At 43.6% G+C, this 19,748-nt stretch overlaps 1 pseudogene across 1 annotated transcript in view; it reads right to left on the bottom strand.

Annotated features, from left to right (window-relative positions):
- Positions 1-19,748, bottom strand: part of LOC311228800 (neuroligin-4, X-linked-like) — a 221,731-nt pseudogene that overhangs the window by 189,731 nt on the left and 12,252 nt on the right. The window contains exon 2 of the transcript in view: positions 10,730-10,882. The product of the transcript in view is annotated as a neuroligin-4, X-linked-like (transcript). The remainder of the gene's footprint in view (positions 1-10,729; positions 10,883-19,748) is intronic.

Genomic DNA, 19,748 nt, shown 5'->3' with positions numbered 1-19,748 from the left:
TTGCATCTCAAACCTCAATAATGTACATAAAACAGTCACTTGGTTAACATAATCTGAACATACATTAACCATACTGCACACATTATACATGAGTAAATCTGGTTTCAGACATTAAGCTTAAACAACAAATGGTGTTTCCCATGTATTTACTCACATAAAATGCAAACAGCACAGCAGTCTCTCGATGGTGGAGGGGTGGAGCCGCAGACCCCTGGGGTTGGTTCGGTCTGGGCTCCTGAACTACCATTTTGTGTCCTCTTATATACTCTAATTTCTAGCCAATAATAGCTTTACATAATACAGTTGGTCCGTGGGCGTCTTCTGTGGGGGCTCTCCTGTGGGGGGTCTCCTGTGGGCGATGGCAGCCCCCACCTCCGGGTTTCTCTGTGTGTTGTCTCACGGGTGGGGGGTGTGAATACGCTTTGACCCTTTGGGCCAAATTACCATACAGTACTAATCTGATCACATAGTGGGGGTAGAGAATAGCTCTCTGTCACCCCTGTTCCTCCATATTTAGCACTGAGAACCCACTCTGCTAACCAGTATACAAGGTTATTTATGAAATTCAACTCAATATTACCACACGAGTCAAGTCTCGAGTCCCCAGTGTTCGAGTCTGAGTGACCAAAGAAGAGCCAGAGTCAAGCCAGAGTCGAGTCCCCATTACGCTAGTCCGAGTCCGAGTCCAAGTCATCAAGGTTGAGTCCACTTCACTCTGGCAGTCAAAGAGCTGACATACAAATCAAAAAGGTCTATCTTAAACATAAATGACACAGCGGTCACCATTTCAAAGGGAGTTTATTTACTTTGTGACACAATAGCCAAACAAATGCACTAGCCATCAATACCTTATGCCAAATGATTTATAAATAACTGTATTTATCAATTAACAAGTCTGAGTCTGAACCTTCCAAGTCCGAATGCAGTCAATGCTCAAGTCCAAGTCCAAGTCCGAGTCATCATTGCTCAAGTCCTGGACTTGAGTACTACAACACTGCTGTGTGCAGAATCTTTGGGAGAGGTGTTTTTATCTGTTTCTGTAGTGGTTCCGAAACATGAGGATACCAAGGCACCCCTGAGGATAACAAGGCGCCCCTGATAATAACAAGGCACTCGGTAGGGCTGTCTTAAATACTTCGAAGCTTCGTTCGATGGGCATGGGATTCGAATATGAAAATAAAATTCTATTATTAAAAAAAAATATATATATATATATATTTGTTGTGCAAAATCAACTCTGCCTCTCTTTGTTAACTACAACAAGCAATGCTGTTTGTTATTTAAGATGAGGTCGGACTCGGCACTGACAGATTTGTGTTCGTTGTGCTGCTTTTATAAAGCCTCAAATGACGGCTTACAATATTTCATGAAAGCAAAGTGTTTTGTTTGTCTAAGATTAAAAAGATAAATAAAAAAAACGAAGGTCAGCCCTACAAGGCACCCCTGAGAATATATCAAGGCATCTCTGAAAATAACAAGGCACCCCTGAAAATAACAAGGCGCCCCTGAGAATAACAAGGCACCCCTGAAAATATAATTGTATTTTTTCCGTTTTGCAACAAGTTATTAACAACACACAACCATTTTGTTTGTAGACTATTTCAAACTCATAAATGAGTCACAATATTTTTCAGAATTAAATTACACTCATGGTCCTTATGAGCAAAGAGGTATGAGCCCATGAAAACACAATTTCAATGAAAATAATCTTGAAAGAATAATACAAATATGTACACAAATATACATATGATATTTAAAAACAATAACTTGCACCTGTTTCTCTCCCCCCCCTCTCTATCTCTCTCCCCATCTCCCTCTCACTCTCCCCCCTCTGCCTCTCTTCCCCTCTCTCTCTCTATCTCCCCCCTCTCCCTCTCTCCCCCTCTCCCTTCTCGCTCTATCCCCCTCTCTCCCTCTCTCTCCCCCTCTCCCTCACTCTATCTCCCCTTCTCTCTCTCCCCCCTCTCCCTCTCGCTCTCTCCCCCTCTCCCTCTCTCTCCCCCTCTCCCTCTCTCTATATCCCCTTCTCTCTAGCCCTCTCTCTTCCCCTCCCCCCTTGTCTCCAGAAGGCAGAAGCTATTAAAGCTGGATTCACTGTGCGTGCACTGGCACAGCGCTAAACGCAATGTGGAGATAAGACTGGCCATGTGAGACTAGTTTGGTCCATCTGTAGATAATTCTGCTAGTTCATCTTGGGCTTTAGAGGCCCAACTAGCAGATGAAGGTGTGGAGAGAGAGAGAGAGAGAGAGAGAGAGAGAGAGAGAGAGAGAGAGAGAGAGAGAGAGAGAGAGAGAGAGAGAGAGAGAGAGAGAGAGAGAGAGAGAGAGAGAGAGAGAGAGAGAGAGAGAGAGAGAGAGAGAGAGAGAGACAGATGAACAGATCCCAGAGCTAGTTGTAGTCTTCATTCACCATTACTCATTTACATATGACGAAAGTTGACAAAGCATATTTGCAACGTAAATATGCATTCACTAGAGTACAGTGTATTACATTTGATATGCCATTTAAAATTATGAACAACTTATATGTTTAATCAGCTTATAAACTCGTTTCGACATTTAAATTAAATCAAGTTTTTATAAGCTGTGTGGTAAAATGTGTTATGTAGAACCAGAATGTGAAATGAGCAGACTGTCCGCTGCACCCTGGACGCGTCTATACTTTTACCAACTAACTTGCATTTTTCCGCAATCTGATTGGCCACTGACGTCATGTGACATGTGCGCCAATCGCGTGACGCCTGTTTCTGCACCTATTTCCGCCTCTAACAGCCTGAAAACTACCTAACGCTTAGTTATATCACTGGTTAAGCTTAGGCGACTCTTTCGAAGTTGGTTAAGGTTAGAGTTTGGAATCAGGGCTGGTGTTGTATCGCCCTGCTCTAAGACAAACGCTAACCTTAACCAACTTCGAAAGAGTGCCTAAGCTTAACCAGTGATAGAAACAGGCGTCACACGATTGGCGCAGATGTCACATGACCAGAAATGTCAGTGGCAAATCAGATCGCGGAAAAATGCAAGTTAGTTGGTAAAAGTATAGACGCACCCTGGACAGTTATCACAGCAGCGAGCCACAGCACACAGACTTACCTGACAACCAGACGATGATGATGATGATGATGATGATGATGATGATGATGATGACAACGATGATGACAACAGCAACAATGTTGATGATGACGATGATGATGAAGAAGGTGGTATTGATGATGATGACGGCGATGGAGATGATGATGATGATGAAGATACTGGTAACAGTGAGGTTAGAGATGATGAGGATTAGAAACAGGAGAAGGAGGAGCATGTTGCTCCTATTGGGTATTTTCATATTGTGGTGGTCACACACGGCCCTGTTCCTCGTACCTGGCTAACGGAGTTAGCCGGATAATTTTCAGCATAGCTTGATTTAAGCCAGACCTTTCCGTTCCCCGACGTGTGATTGTCTAAATCACCATGGCAACATATCAAAAAGTTTGAACCTGGTTGAGGGCAGGGTTTAGTTCAGTTAGCTGGATAACCTGCATGGCCACGCCCTCGCAAAGAAATGCAGCTCGCTTCCTGAAATAATCTCACAGTCTAGATCCCATTACCATTCTGAATTATGGTTTTGTGCTTCGTTTTTCTAGAGGGGGCTTTTGAAATGTAAAATAATATACCTAAAATGCTGATAATAAATCATATTCAGCCTATAGATTTACTTTGTCCTAAATAATGCACGTCATATACGGATATGGCGCTCGCGCGTAGCGACACATACTAAGTGGCTATTTTAATAACGCGGAGCATTGCAAATGTGAATCCTGCTGGGATATTTTTAATGAATGAAACCTATCGGGTGTTTGGCTCTGATTAGTTTCATATTCTTTGCTGTGGATGTATTTGCTTAACGGAGCGCCCGGATTGTGTTTCATTCAAGCATAATTGAAGCGTCTTTATGCGTGGATTATGGATTATGAATTACGAGGAATCTGAATCTGTGGATTGTTGAATTGTATCACTGTCACTTGCACGTTATTGTGATATTGTAACTGGGATTAAAATGTCTGATGAGATGCGCTGTTTGACGGATTTGAGAAATGTAATGAGCCGTTATTTGCGAAAATGCATTTATCTGTTCAAGCACTGTTATCTGATGATGAACATGAGGTGTCACTGGTATAAACCAAAGGTTAATCAATGCATGTATGGATGATGTCCGAAACAGATTCAAACCTGATTAACACTTTGAGTGCCAGGGACGCGTTTTGCCGTTAGTTCATGCCGCCAGTTGAGTGCCACCAACGCTATATAGCGTTTGTTTGTCGTATTTTTTTTTATTAGCGATTTGAATTCATATTTCATCAATTGAGCCTCACACTAGTGTTGCAGACTCTCTCTGAGCTCAATTGGGAAAATACTGCCCCCTATCGTCTCTCCCTGTGTAACTGCACCCCATTTGTTTAGACTGATGGGGGGGGGGGGGGGGAGGGGGGCCAGCCTCCTCATGTTACTTTTCCGACGAGGCATCTGAAGAGACCCAAGTTGATCTCCGGCCCAGAAAACGCGTGGAATATATATTTACAGTACCCAACGCTGAATCAATAAACATGATCGGTATTTGGAATGGCGATCAGGAATTGGAATAATCTTTTTGGATAACATCTGATCTGAGGTAAGCAATTTATTTTACCAGTCTTAGGGTAATCGGATCTGTTTTCACCTATATATCAACGTGTCCCACATGTGTGTGTGTGGCTGTGAGTGTGTGCTCGCTGATCAGGAAATGAAAGAATATATTTTTCAGATCGCTTCTCTAGCGTGCATAAGTACACATATACTATCGATAATCTAGTGTTTATTTGAAAACGATTCATAAATAGGCCAAAAAATTACAACGTTTTTTGTGTATGCCAGAATATTCCAGTAAATGCCGTTTATCACGGAATCTTTATATTTTCCTGAAAAACTAGGGCTTTTCAAAATGCTATAAAACGGAAATGAACCGATTAAAAAACAATCCGTCTCAACAATGTTGACTGCAAACAAGTCATTGATAAACGATGGGCAGATTAGACACATAGCCATAATTTAAAACAGAGATTATGCATTCACAACGCTATCATTGAAGTGGATGCTGGCATTCAACGGCGGTAAGGTGCACCGCATCGCCGGTAATCAAAGTGTTAATAGTGCAACTGTTAATAGCCTCCCTCCAAGCCTCTCTGACACGTTATTTCGGGGGTCGCGCCTTGAAAACGTTGTTTATATATAAAGTGCATGATACCTAAGCCGAGCGCATACAGTACAGATATCCTCACAAGTATCTATTAATTCGTATCAATTAGATACTCTTTGGGCTTGTTTGTATCTACTTATTCTGAAAGAGTTGAACTAATTATTTTCGCTAGCAATAGATCTCATTCGATTATTCATTCCATTAAGCCTACTGCCAGCAGGCACATTTAAAGAAATATAATCTGATTGATTGGGGTAATGAGGGATTTAACATTAGCCTATAGATTATGCATTTAACTTGTCGGCGAGACTATTGAGCCGTACTGTATTGTACCCATTCTGAAAAAAAGTTTTCAATCAATCAATCAATGCCGTTAGAAAATCAGGATTTCTGCGATCGACACCTGCTGTCTTTTCAGGTGAGGCGGCCGCGCGCAATTATCCTGAGTATCAAGTCTGGTTTGAATTAACGAGACTGAATCAGCGTTCGAGGAACAGGGAAAGCCTGGATTCAAACATCGGGTTAAACGAATCTGGATAATGGGACTTTTGATCGACTTAGTTGAACCAGGTACGGGGAATAGGGCCCTGGTTCAGCAATACTAATATTGTGTGCCCCAGGTTGAAAACATAGTCATAGAAATATGTAATTTATATTAAATCTTTTCTATTCACGCCCTAATTGAGGAAATTTTTTTGTATTGATTTTAAAATAGAAATCCATCTCTATTTAAATTAGGGTGTTGTGAGTTCTGTACTGAGGTTAAAGGGGCAGTTCACCCAAAGTTCTAAAAAAACATGTTCCCCCTACGACCCTCCATAAGAATGAATGGGGGGTATAGTTATAGATAGTGCCTGATAGAAAATAGTTCCTACATGATACTGTTCACACAACAAGGTCTGTGGATTATCTTGAGTAACCCGGTCATGATTTCTGTAAAGAGACATTGCCTTTGAGTTTTTCAAATTTATTTATGTTGCTGCTTATGAGTCGAGTGCCATTCAGCTCCATTGTATTGGAATGAAAGCCGACATCTCTATGACAGAAATCTATTTGGCAGGTAACTCTATGACAGATATCTCTATGACAGATATCTCTATGACAGATATCACTATGACAGGTATCTCTATGACAGATATCTCTATGACAGATATCTCTATGACAGATATCTCTATAGCAGATATCTCTATGACAGATATCTCTATGGCAGATATCTCTCTAGCAGATATCTCTATGGCAGATATCTCTATGGCAGATATCTCTATGACAGATATCTCTATGGCAGATGTCTCTCTAGCAGATATCTCTATGGCAGATATCTCTATGACAGATATCTCTATGACATGTATCTCTATGGCAGGTATCTCTATGACAGATATCTTTCTAGCAGATATCTCTATGGCAGATATCTCTCTTGCAGATATCTCTATGACAGATATCTCTATGACAGATATCTCTATGGCAAATATCTCTATGGCAGGTATCTCTATGGCAGCTATCTCTATGACAGATATCTCTGACAGATCTCTATGACAGATATCTCTATGGTAGATATCTCTATGGCAGTTATCTCTATGGCAGTTATCTCTATGGCAGCTATCTCTATGACAGGTATCTCTATGGCAGATATCTCCAAAATTAGGCGAATCAACAATCTGGATGGATAGATAGCACTCTTCTAACACTGGGTTAGGGTTTGAACTTGAAACAAATCATATATCTTTCATACATGGAATTTCTCAATTACAATAATCATGGTGACAAATATCACAATTTATGGAGATGGAGCTATCACTTGAACGATGACTCTTGACAACGTGACGTAGCAGCTTGATGAAAGAGCATTAGACGGCACATTTAGCAAGCTGCTGAATAAGGGGTTGTGCTAAGAATTCAGAGGACAGCCCCCAGATGAGACACTTCTGCTGATGTAAACATTCTCCTGAAATGAATCACAAAGTTTTCAGATGAAGAAGGTTTTCTTTTATTATTATCTAGAGGTATTCCGGGTGATGTAAGTGGTTTGAACTGACTTTACGACTCCAAACGTCTCGAAACAATAATGGTTCTTCAAGTCAATGGTTCAAACGGCTCCCTTCCTTTTCCTTGGTAAATATTTACCTATCTCAAACCCAACCTCTTTTCTTTAATCCTCCAATCACAATCCATGACACCCATGATCCAAGCACTCCTCTCAGCCAAGTTCATTAACCTACATGTACCCATTATGTGTTCTTGCTATTAAACCTATAGTGATCATAAAGATCCGTCTACGACATAATTGATGAGTCCGGTTCCACCACAAATCCAACTCAACGTCGGATGAACTGAACGTTGGCACTTGGCACCGATATACATTCATGGGCTACACAGTGATGACCCTTCCTTCTTTTATGGTGTCCTTGATTTGCGATTGAAGGGTGGAACACTGAACTCTGTGCTTTACTGCACAGTTGGGGAAAGATGAAAAGAAAGGACTCTACTGATCAACATCACCCCTTGATAAGTAAGAAATAGGGCTAGTGTTCCCTACATATATGGTACATTATAGTGAAACGCTTGGTTCTGTATGACCCTCCTGAGATTGTGTTTCATACAGTAAAAGAGTAAAATACCAAACACTAGGGGCACCAGGGCGGTGCACCACGTACAGCACTGCGGTGCAACACGGCCGTCCCGGGTTCGACTCCCGGACCCAGCAACTTTTACCGAATGTCTTCCCCCTTCTATCCTCCCATACTTCCTCTCTCTCTCTCTGCCGGACTGGCTGGAAAAAACAATAAAATATCGACCAAAAACATAATTAAACATGTTAAAAAAAAAAGAAAAGAAAAAAATACCAAACACTATACAAAATATACAAACAAAACTAAAATGTACAAAAATGCAAAATGCAAATATTAGGTAGAAGAGAGTAGAGGTAGTGCAAATGTGTAAAAATAAATAGATAAAATACAGTGTAATGTTTTAAAGTGTTTAAAGTGAATATTACCGAGCACAGCTACGCCCCAGCCCCGCCCATGAAAACCCCCTGAAAAAGAACGGTGTAGCGTAAATAACAGCGTCGGAGGGAGCGGGTGGCCTCTATGTGTATTGTTGTTTGCTGTAAATGTTTTCCCAGGCAGTGCCCCTCGTTAAGCGATCGACCACCATTGTCTTTTTCTCTCACCAGCCCTGTTCTCCTCACTTCACCTCCTCAACTCCTGCAGAAGTAAGTCTCCTCTGAGGCTCCTCGCCTTCCAAAAGTAGGAAACTGTGGTGTTGCACTCTGTGTTTTATCCTAGGGTTTATCTTGGCCCGGCACACGCTGGAAAGTAACAGCCCTCCACTATGAACTGAACATGCCCTGAGGCTACACACCACTCCCTAACCCACACATCCTCTCTATCTAACCCACACCACCCCCTCTATCTAACCCACACATCCTCTCTATCTAACCCACACATCCTCTCTATCTAACCCACACCACCCACTCTATCTAACCCACACATCCTCTCTATCTAACCCACACATCCTCTCTATCTAACTCACACCATCCTCTCTATCTAACAGAACCCCAGGTCAGACAGAACCCTATTCCCCGGGTCAGACAGAACCCTACTCCCCAGGTCAGACAGAACCCTACATGTCAGACATAACCCTACAGGTCAGACAGAACCCTACAGGTCAGACAGAACCATACTCCCAGGTCAGACAGAACTCTACAGGTCAGACAGAACCCTACCCCCCAGGTCAATCAGAACCCTACAGGTCAGACAGAACCCTACTCCCCAGGTCAGACAGAACCCTACAGGTCAGACAGAACCCTACTCCCCAGACCGTCAGAAAAGTCTTATATTTAGTCTTGCCTATATTTATTTTGCCTAAACCCAAGCCGGCATATTCTTTCACTGGGCAGCTGTTTTTCAGCTAAAACTGACCTAGGAGATCCTATTCAATGTCAATGTGTTGAATGTTCCTGATTAAAGCCCCCCCCCCCCCCAGGAAATCATTCAGTCCCCCTCAATGTTCTACCAAGGGCCACTTTGCATTGTGGGATCATATGCTAATCTCTCTTTAATAGCTTCAGGAACTCCAAGAAGCCTCACAACTCACAATTCGTTTTTTCCTGAATGTCAATGTTTAATAACCCACAGCTTAAATAAATTGCTCAATTCCCACAAATATTACCTCATTTTGAAGCTCTGAGTCTGTACGTTCATATCATTTGAAAAAACTTAAATATTACATCCCCAAATGCCCCTCAAGTATACACATGTTGTGTTTGAATGGCTGATTTGTTTGTGTTTTTATTATGTATTGGCCTGTATTGTTGTATAAATTATGTTTAAGTTTCAAACAAGAGGTGCGGCTACGTGGTGCAGTGGGCAAGGCGCTCACCACGAATACTGGAGACGCTGGGTTCGCCTGTTCGTGCCCAGCGCTCCACATTGCTTTCAGTTTAGCTGGTCATCCGTACTAATACACATTGGCAGTATTAGGGGGTGGGAAACTGATGGGTGGGGATCGGGCGTTGTGGACAGCGACTCCTACAGGTCGGTTGGTGCGCCTGCGCAGTAGAATCAGGAAGCGATGGGGGCGGCGCCCCTCCAAAGCGCAGACCCCTGACGCTGAAAGATCGCGCAGCGCAGGTGAAAAGATGCGACTGCTGTTACCTCGAGTATCGGAGGGGACTCGTGCTATGTATGACTTAGTCCACATTGCAGCCGGCTTGTGGGAGGCAAGAAACAGCGTTCGAGACAGGGGAGGGTTGAATTGGATGATACGAAATTGGGATGGGAGAAAAATAGAAAAATGGGAGAAAAAGTGGATAAAAAAATTATTTCAAACAAGACAACTTCCTGTATATTCTTTGTTGTTATTCAGCCAGATAAATGTTTCAGATCCAATAATGGATAGGCAATATCCTGACAGTATAACTATTGTTGTAATATGATAGAGTATGTAGTATTTAGATATTGTAGTAACATTATAGAGTATGTAGTATTTATAGATATTGTAGTAACATTATATAGTATGTAGTATTTATAGATATTGTAAATGGCTGCTTTTTTATATATCGCTTTTATCCAAAGCGCTTTACAATTTGTTACTCACATTTTACCCATTCACTCACACATTCACACACCGACGGCGGAGGCAACCATGCAAGGTGCCAACCTGCTCATCGGGAGCAATTAGGGGTTAAGTGTCTTGCTCAAGGACACATCGACAAGCTGCCCGGGAGGAGTGGGAATCAAACCGGGAACCTCCGGATTGCCAGACGACTGCTCTACCTCCAGAGCCACTGTCGCCCCATGTAGTAACGTTATAGAGTAGTGTAGTATTTATAGATATGCTAGTATCATTATAGAGTGAGTGTGTAGTATTTATAGATATTCTAGTAACATGATGTAGTAGGTATAGAGATGGTATGCAGTATGTAGTATTTACCCAGTACTCCCAGGCGGTAGTTGTATGTAATATGTAGTATTTACCCAGTACTCCCAGGCGGTAGTTGTATGTAGTACTTACCCAGTACTCCCAGGCGGTAGTTGAGAGTGATGACTATGACGTTGCCGTAGCTTGACAGCACGCTGCCATCCATCATGTTGCCTGTGCCCTCCGTGTACGAACCCCCATGAACATACACCATCACCGGGCGCTGACCCCCTTCCTCATGGATGTCTGGGAGGGAGAGAGAGAGGCGGGGAGAGAGAGCGGGGGGGAGAGAGGGAGGGGGGAGAGGGATGGATGGAGGGGGAGGAGGGAAAGAGAGAGGGAGGGATGGATGAAGGAAGTGGAAGAGAGAGAGGGATGGATGAAGGGGGCAAGAAGAAAGGGAAGGGAATGAGGAAGGAGAGAGAGAGAGAGAGAGAGAGAGAGAGAGAGAGAGAGAGAGAGAGAGAGAGAGAGAGAGAGAGAGAGAGAGAGAGAGAGAGAGAGGGAGAGAGAGGAAGGACAATGATAATTTAGGTTCATCATAGCAACAGAACCATATGCCACAACAATATGTTGCAACCGGTGTTCAATGTAATAATGATTTAATTTGAGCACCTGGGCCCTGTTCCTCGTACCTGGCTAACTGAGTTAGCCGGATAATTTTCAGCATAGCTTGACTTAAGCCAGACCTTTCCCCAACGTCGGATTGTCTAAATCGCCATGGTAACATATCAGAAAGTTTGAACCTGGTCGAGGGCAGAGTTTAGTTCAGTTAGCTGGATAACCTGCATGGCCACACCCTCGCAAAGAAATGCCAGCTCCCTTCCTGAAATAATTCTCAGTCTAGATCCCATTATACCATTCTGAATGATGTTTTTGTGCTTCGTTTTTCTAGAGGGGGCTTTTGAAATGTAAAATAATAGACCTAAAATGCTGATAGTAAATTCATAGGCTGAATATGATTTATTTTGTCCTATATAATGCACGTCATATTTATACGGATACAGCGATCGTGACAGTTATTTTAATAACTGACTAAAAGGGATCATTGCAAATGTGAATCCTGCTGGGATATTTTTAATTAATAAAACCGGCCAGCGTTTGGCTCTAATTAGTTTAATATGGCTGTGGGGTGGCTATGGCTCAGGGGTAGAGCAGGGCATCCAATTATCGAAGGGTTGGTGGTTCGAATCCCGCTCAAGCCCATGTCCATCCCATTGTGTCCTTGGGCAAGACACTTAACCTACTTGCCTCGTATGAATGTGTATGCATGTGAATAAATGTTGGTGGTGGTCGGAGGGGCTGTAGGCGATGATTATTCGCCACGCTTCCGTGAGTCTGCCTCAGGGCAGCTCTGGCTGCAATTGTAGCTTACCACCACCGGTATGACTGTGTATGAACGAATAATGGACTCTGTGAAGCGCTCTGAGTCAGAGAAGAGCGCTATATAAATCCAATCCATTATTATTATTATTATTATTATTATTATTATTATTATTATTATTATTATTATTATTATTATTATTATTATTATTATTATTATTATTATTATTATTATTATTATTATTAATATTCTTCGCTGAGTATTTGCTTAACGGAGCACCCGGATTGTGTTTCATTCAAGCATACATTGAAGCGTCTATGCGCGGGTTGTGGATATGAATTATGAGGAATCTGAATCTGTGGATTGTTTAATTGTATCACTGTCACAGTGTCACACGTTATTGTGATATTGTAACTGGGTTTAAAATATGAGGAGATGCGCTGTTTGATGGATTTGATGACGTGACTTGATAAATTGAATGAGCCTTTGATGTTTTTGATTGAGATGAAATGAATTTGAGAAAATGCATTTATCTTTTCAAGCACTGTTATCTGATGATGAACATGAGGTGTCACTGGTATAAACCAAAGGTTAATCAATTGATGATCTCCGAAACAGATTAAAACCTGATTAATAGTGTAACTGCAAGCCTCCCTCCAAGCCTCTCTTTGGGAACCATGTATAATATTTATATAGTACATAATACCTAAGCACATACAGTACAGATATCCTCATAATATAATTTGTATCAATTACCGCTAGATATACTATTTGGGCTTGTTTTTATCCTTATTCTGAAAGAGTTGAACTAATTATTTTCGCTAGCAAGATCTCATTTCATTATTCATTCCATTAAGCCTACTGCCAACATTTAAAGAAATATAATCTGATTGATTGGGGTAATGAGGGACTTAAAATTAGCCTATAGATTCAGTGGCGTCGTGTGGGTAAAATAACAGGGGAAGCCAAAAAATTTATTATTATTTTTTATTTATTTTTTTAGTCAAGCAGTCACCATGTACACTACAGTATGGCTCGGCGGCCAGTCAAACTTTCTTTTTATTTATTTAACAGATTGCAGAATGGGCACAATACAGTACGGCTCAACACAATTGTATAAGGGGATGCAGACCAGAGAAAGACGTTTGTCTTGTTTACATCAGGGTCATTAACACTATGGTCGCCGAAACCGAGTTTTCACGTCATTCCGAGCCATGCTCATTCTGCCGAAGACGCCATAACTCGTCTTTGATGTCAATATTTCAAAAATCTGTCATCGAAATCATATTTCCTTTCCGGAGCCCTGAGACACAGTGCTGATCTCCTCTCAACTCTCTAGCGGTTCAAGAGCGCCATCTGGTGGCCGATCGGCAGATCGCCAACCGGATATTAACCTTTGAACCGGTAGTACTCATCCAAATGTGGTCCGGCCACTCGCTATAACTCCCGCGACTCCATCTTGAAACACTGGATAATAGATTGCTCGCCCTAACTCAATAAACAACGTTATTTGGACGTATATACTATTATACAAGCTGGAAATGGATCGGGCATTTCTACATCCCATAACAGAAAAAGATCTGTTCCACGCTCATCTGCCAGCGGCGCGAGGAAGCCACGGTAAGATTCAGCGTTATTTTCTAACGTATTCTATACTAACTGATCTGATGAACATATGACCCACTCTGGATGAATCATCTAACGCTGCCCACGGAATTATAAACGATCCCCCGCCCATCCGGTCAACATCAGATGATGCGTAGAAACTTCTAGAAGTACGTCCAGTTGAAACTTTTTATCTCGCACAGATTCCTACCAAACTGTATTTGATCATCAATATAATGCATTTAGGGCTATAAATCACGTTCTGAAGAAAGCTGCAGAAAACGATAAAAACATACTTATACTTTAGACCATATTTTAGTATGAATATGTGAATGAAAAAGTTTAACGTTGCTACACCCTGAACAATACATATAGGACATTGAATGGGCCATAATAATGGCAATGTAGCAATAGAATTTAAAAAGTTATAGCCCTGCAAAGAAGGGGAACTTCTCCATAGACAAATAGAGCTGGCGGAGGATGGTATATTAAGAATTTAACCCATGGCAATTAAAGTGTTAAAGGGAAACTATCTTATAAATGGCCTTTTTGAGTGTTTAGCATTGTTTCCTAGCTATGTGAACTTATATTAATATGATCTATGTCTCAAAATTCTCATATTGGCGCATTCTTCCAATTCTCCTCTCACAATATTCACCCTCACTGAACTGAGTCATTTGAAAATGTGCGTGATATGTGATGTCAGAGAGACACCGCTGCATGATAATGTTCAGGCGGCGGGACCCGGCGCAGTGGTTTAGGAGCCCAGGCTCAAAACAGCTCGAGATCTTGAGGTAGAAAAATGCTGTTTTTGAGGACTTGATTAGAAATACAAAACAATGAATTAAAAAATATATATATTACAGAGGTGTTCCATAGACTCACAGGAATTGTGTAAAAGTGCCCAAATAGTGAAAGAAATAGTAAAATAGTTCCCCTTTAATACTGCTGGAGCATTGGTTCATTTTTGGTCAGATTTTTCCTTGCACGATTTTGCAATTCGAGACACATATTCGGTTTCAAAAAGGTGTCCCACGGTCTCCTCTATGGCCGTGAATATTTTGCGGGACGCCCAGATGTTTCCACGATAGAAAGCTCACGTGGATATTTTCAGAGTGCAGAGGGGAGGTGTGCAGAGGGGATGCCAGACTAATTATTCTGCTCACAGCCCCGTTTTAAACTTTTAAGGTGTGGAAGTCAGCTCAAATCTGATTGGCTAGTATCGGTTTTGGACTCTACATACATGAATCACATGGTTGAGGCTGGAGAAAGACACCTACCCCCTGCCTCTCCTCTAGCTGCAGTGAGCATAGTGAGTCTGACAGTGTGTTAGAGAGAGTGAGAAGGAGAAGAGGGAGACATTTAAAAAAAAAAAAAAAAAATATAACACAGATGCACAGATGAAAAATAATGTAAACTATATTAAAAAAAAATTATATATATATATATATATATTTTTTTTTTTTTTCATATTTCATATTTGATATTAATTCATATTTTGATAGGGAGGCCTGGCTTCCGTTGGCTTCCATAAGGATTCGCCACTGTATAGATTATGCATTTAACTTGTCGGCGGGGCTATTGAGCCGTACTGTATTGTACCCATTCTGCAATCTGTTAATAAAGTTTTAAATCAATCAATCAATGCCGTTAGAAAATCAGGATTTCGGCGATCGACACCTGCTGTCTTTTCAGGTGAGGCGGCCGCACGCAATTATCCTAAGTATCAAGTCTGGTTCGAATTAACAAGACTGAATCAGGGTTCGAGGAACAGGGAAAGCCTGGATTCAAACATCGGGTTAATTGAATCTGGATGATGGGACTTTTGATCGACTTAGTTGAACCAGGTACGAGGAATAGGGCCCAGGTGTAAAATACATTATGCTATTTATGTCACAGGCTGTATGATAATGCATGTGATGAATGTTTTTGACAGCTCAGACATGATTACATAGTGTGTGATGTGAGGTGTTGGTGCATATGTGTGTGTGTGTGTGCGTGTGTGTGCGTGTGTGTGTGTGTGTATGTGTTAGGGCTGGGCGATATGGCCTAAATATGATATCACGATATTTTCTGACCTTTCGGCGATACACGATACACATCACAATGTTTTTCTTTTTTCCCCAAACAATTCATTATGAGGCTTACCAAGACAGTATTTGAGTTTGCAAGCTAACATTAAAGACAAAATAAAATACCCATGCATTTAGCATTTTTATATTATATATTAGATTTAGAGTATTGGATTATTAGATTATATATTGCATATATTTAGCAATGAGATATTATATGATTTAGATATGAAATATGATGAATTGAAAATGGGGGACCCTGATGTAAACAAGACGAAAGTCTTTCTCTGGTCTGCATCCCCTTAACAATTGTATGTATTGAGCTGTACTTTACCCATTCTGCAATATGTTAATAAAGTTTTAAATCAATCAATCAATCAATCAATAGCATTTTAGCATTTTTATGAAACTACTGTATATTTGTATGTCTCTAAATGTTTTGATGAATTGAAAATGGAGGACCCTTATGTAAAGCCGAAAGTCTTTTTCTGGTCTTCATCCTCCAGTCCACTGTTGTTGTATTGAGCTGTACTGTATTGTACCCATTCTGCAATCTGTTAATAAAGTTTTCATTCATTCAATCATTCAGCCGGCAACAGAATCATTTTGATTGACAGTCGAGTCTGCCAATTACGTCACACCGCTTGCACCCACCCCGCTGTTCTTAGCACCAATCGGCAAGCGCTATTCGTTTTTTACTTTCCAGATTGTCCTCCATTGATTTTGACGAGAGCACAACAACAACGTTAGCTCCCCACGGCCGACGATAAGATTACCAGCGCACCGCAGCATGACTAAACGAGGCATAATGATTTTACTGCAACGAATGTTATAATAAAAGCCTTTCCATACATCTGTCTGATTGAAAACTGTGAGGTTTTTGTCCTTTGCTCACTTACTCGCTCTGTTCCTTTAAGCCTACTCGCTCTGTTTCCATTTGTTTTCTGTTAATCATTTCATTCCCCTATTCACACGCTTCTTCCCAGAGACGTCGTTGATTGGTTCTCCCCCGTCCACACGCTTATCAATCACATTCCTCAGCTGTCACTGCTTGTCAATTAAGCATTCCCGTATTATTTATACCCCGTTTCCCCATTCAAGTTTTGTTGGATCGTTTTGATATTTGAGTTGCATTCGCCGTTCCTGCTGCCTGCTGTTGTTTCCCTGTGCTTTACCTCCAGGATATTCAAGAAGCATTCCTCTTGGACACCCTTTCCCCGAGGCGACGCGCTCGCTCCATTCTGTTCCAACGCTCTTTACGCACAACGCCTGGGTGAGTTTTTTATGACTGTCTTTGATCCAATTCTGTTTTTCGTGTGTTATATAACACTGAAGATTTCCAGCTTTTTATCAGACAGTCACTCACCCAGCGTTTAGCCTTTTTTGGATTGTTTCATTGGGATAATATTTTGGCCTAACATCTCCCACTGTGTGTTTACACACCGAAGATATTATCACATTGGATTTGTATTTTGGGACTTCGCTCACAGTGTTTTTTTGCACCGAAGATATCTATCACTTGGGATTGTGTTTGGAACGTTACTCACAGTGTGTATTTACACCGAAGATTCAGTCACTTGGATAACTCTGTTTTCGGGTACAAGTCACCTCTCCTGTTCACCTGCTCTGTTTCCACCTGCACTCTGAGTTAACTCGCTCCCTCTCTCTCTCTCGGTCCCGCAACCACCTCGGAGATTCTGCCGAGAGAAGTCTGCAGAGCGGCTCTGACGTCAGCGTCTGCTTCCCCTGACTACCATCCCGGGAGAAGCTGCAGAGCAGCAACATTCATCCTTGCTTGTATTCCAGTCTTTGTTTGAACTCTTCCAAGTCTGTGCTGTTTATTTAGTCTTAATAAACAAGCCCTTGTTTTTGGCAACTCTGAATCCTACTCTCTTGTGTCGTTGCGTTTGGGGTCGGTGTCAAACCATAACATTACGATCCAACCAAAATGACGACCCCAGCCGACACAGAGAGGGTCAGAACCGCACTTGCTATTCAAGTCGAGTTGACCAAGGATCACAGCCTCCAACTAGAGAGGGCTGCGGCTGCGGTGCAGGATCTCAGGGAACAGGTCCTGCCTATTCAAGGGTCACTGGCCGCTCTGGCGGGACAACAGTCTGGTATTCTCGTTCAGCTTCACTCGCTGAGCGACACCGTTAATGCTTTACTTCCCTCACATCCTTCAGGAGCATTCCCCGCAGCCCCAGCAGATCCCGCACCTCGGGAACCCCGTCTCTCCGTCCCACGGCTGTTCGACGGCAATCCCGAGGAGTGTGCCACATTCATCATGCAATGTGAGTTGGTTTTCCGTCATCAACCAAGCCGTTTTACTGCTAGAGGGTCCCAAGTGGCCTATATGACGAACTTGCTTTCAGGCCATGCTGCCCAGTGGGTCACTTCCTCCTGGGCAATGGATGCAGATTTTGTTTTCTCCTATCCAGACTTCATGGCGGAGCTCCGCAGAGTGTTCCACCATCCAGCCCGAGGTCTGGACCCTGGAGCCCGGTTGGGGACCTTCCGACAGGGGAGCGGCAGGGTAACTGACTACGTCCTGGAGTTTCGACTGGCGGCGGTGGAGAGTGGATGGAACGACCCTGCACTTCGCCTAACCTTCTTGAGGGGGCTCAGTGACGCAGTCCGGGACCAGCTCGCTACCCGGGAGGTGCCCGACTCCCTCGAGGACCTGTTTAGCCTCGTCATCCGCATCGACGGACGCCTCCAGGAGAGAAGGCGCGAGAGGACCCGACTGTTACCTCCTGAGGTACCCCGGATTCCCCGGACGCATGACGTCACTCCTGGACGCCCTGTCCTCAACACAACTGGTGGTAGCGGGTCCTCCCGTTCGGTTCGCGAGGAGGAACCCATGCAGCTGGGACGCTCTCATCTGAGCCAGGCGGAGCGTGAGGCAAGGCTCAGGTCCGGTCTCTGCCTTTACTGCGGAAGGGAGGGACACCGAATCGCCAACTGCCCCACCCGGCCAAAAGATCAGGCTCGCCGAGACCCCGGGAAATCCTGGTGAGCCGTTTTTCCCATTCCCAGAGCCGCGCACCACCTGACCATCTGATGAGCGTCACCCTGGCCTGGGGGGACCAACGAGCCACGGTGGAGGCCCTCATCGACTCTGGGGCAGACGAGAATTTCCTCGACTTCGAGTTTGCTACCCGAGCCAACATTCCACTTGAGGACCTTGTGAGGCCCTTGGAGATCTTTTCGTTGGACCAACACCGCCTGGCCGACATCTCTCAACGCACCGGCCCAGTCGTGCTGACCATCGCTGGGAACCACGTCGAGAGAATCCAGTTCCTCATCACCCAATCCCCCCTTGTCCCGGTGGTCCTGGGTAGGCCCTGGCTCGCGCTGCACGAGCCCCACATCGCCTGGTCCTCCGGTACCATCAAGGGCTGGAGCTCCTCCTGTCACGCCCTGTGTCTGCAGGCGGCGTCCTGTCCCCCGCCCCGGAGGCCCGCTGGTGAGTCGCCTCCGGACCTCTCGTCCATACCTCCCGAGTACCAGGACCTCTTGGAGGTTTTCAGTAAATCCAGGGCTCAGGCCCTTCCACCTCACCGCCCCTATGACTGCGCCATCGACCTCCGCCAAGGGGCTCCCCTTCCCGGCAGCCGCCTCTACAGTCTGACCGTTCCGGAGAAGAAGGCGATGGATCTCTACATCTCTGAGTCATTGGAAGCAGGACTCATTCGGCCTTCCTCCTCCCCGGTGGCGGCCGGTTTCTTCTTTGTTGGTAAGAAGGATGGGGACCTGCGACCCTGCATCGACTATCGCCAGCTCAACGAGATCACCATCAAGAACAAGTACCCTCTACCTCTCATGAACTCCACCTTCGAGCCACTGACCCAGGCCTCTGTCTTCACCAAGCTGGACCTCCGGAGTGCCTACCATCTTGTCCGTATCCGTGAGGGCGATGAATGGAAGACCGCCTTCAAGACCCCCAGGGGCCACTACGAGTACCTAGTGATGCCGTTCGGCCTCACCAACGCCCCGGCGGTATTCCAGGCACTCATGAACGACGTCCTTCGTGACATGCTGGAGGTGTTCGTGGTGGTGTACCTGGACGACATCCTCATCTTCTCCAGGACCCTCGAGGAACACATCC

The sequence above is a fragment of the Notolepis coatsorum genome, assembly GCF_963971535.1.
Source record: "Notolepis coatsorum genome assembly, chromosome: 5".
Taxonomy (NCBI): Eukaryota; Metazoa; Chordata; class Actinopteri; order Aulopiformes; family Paralepididae; genus Notolepis; species Notolepis coatsorum.
The sequence above is the reverse complement of the archived record's forward strand: the minus strand, read 5'-3'. Positions and strand labels throughout refer to the sequence as shown.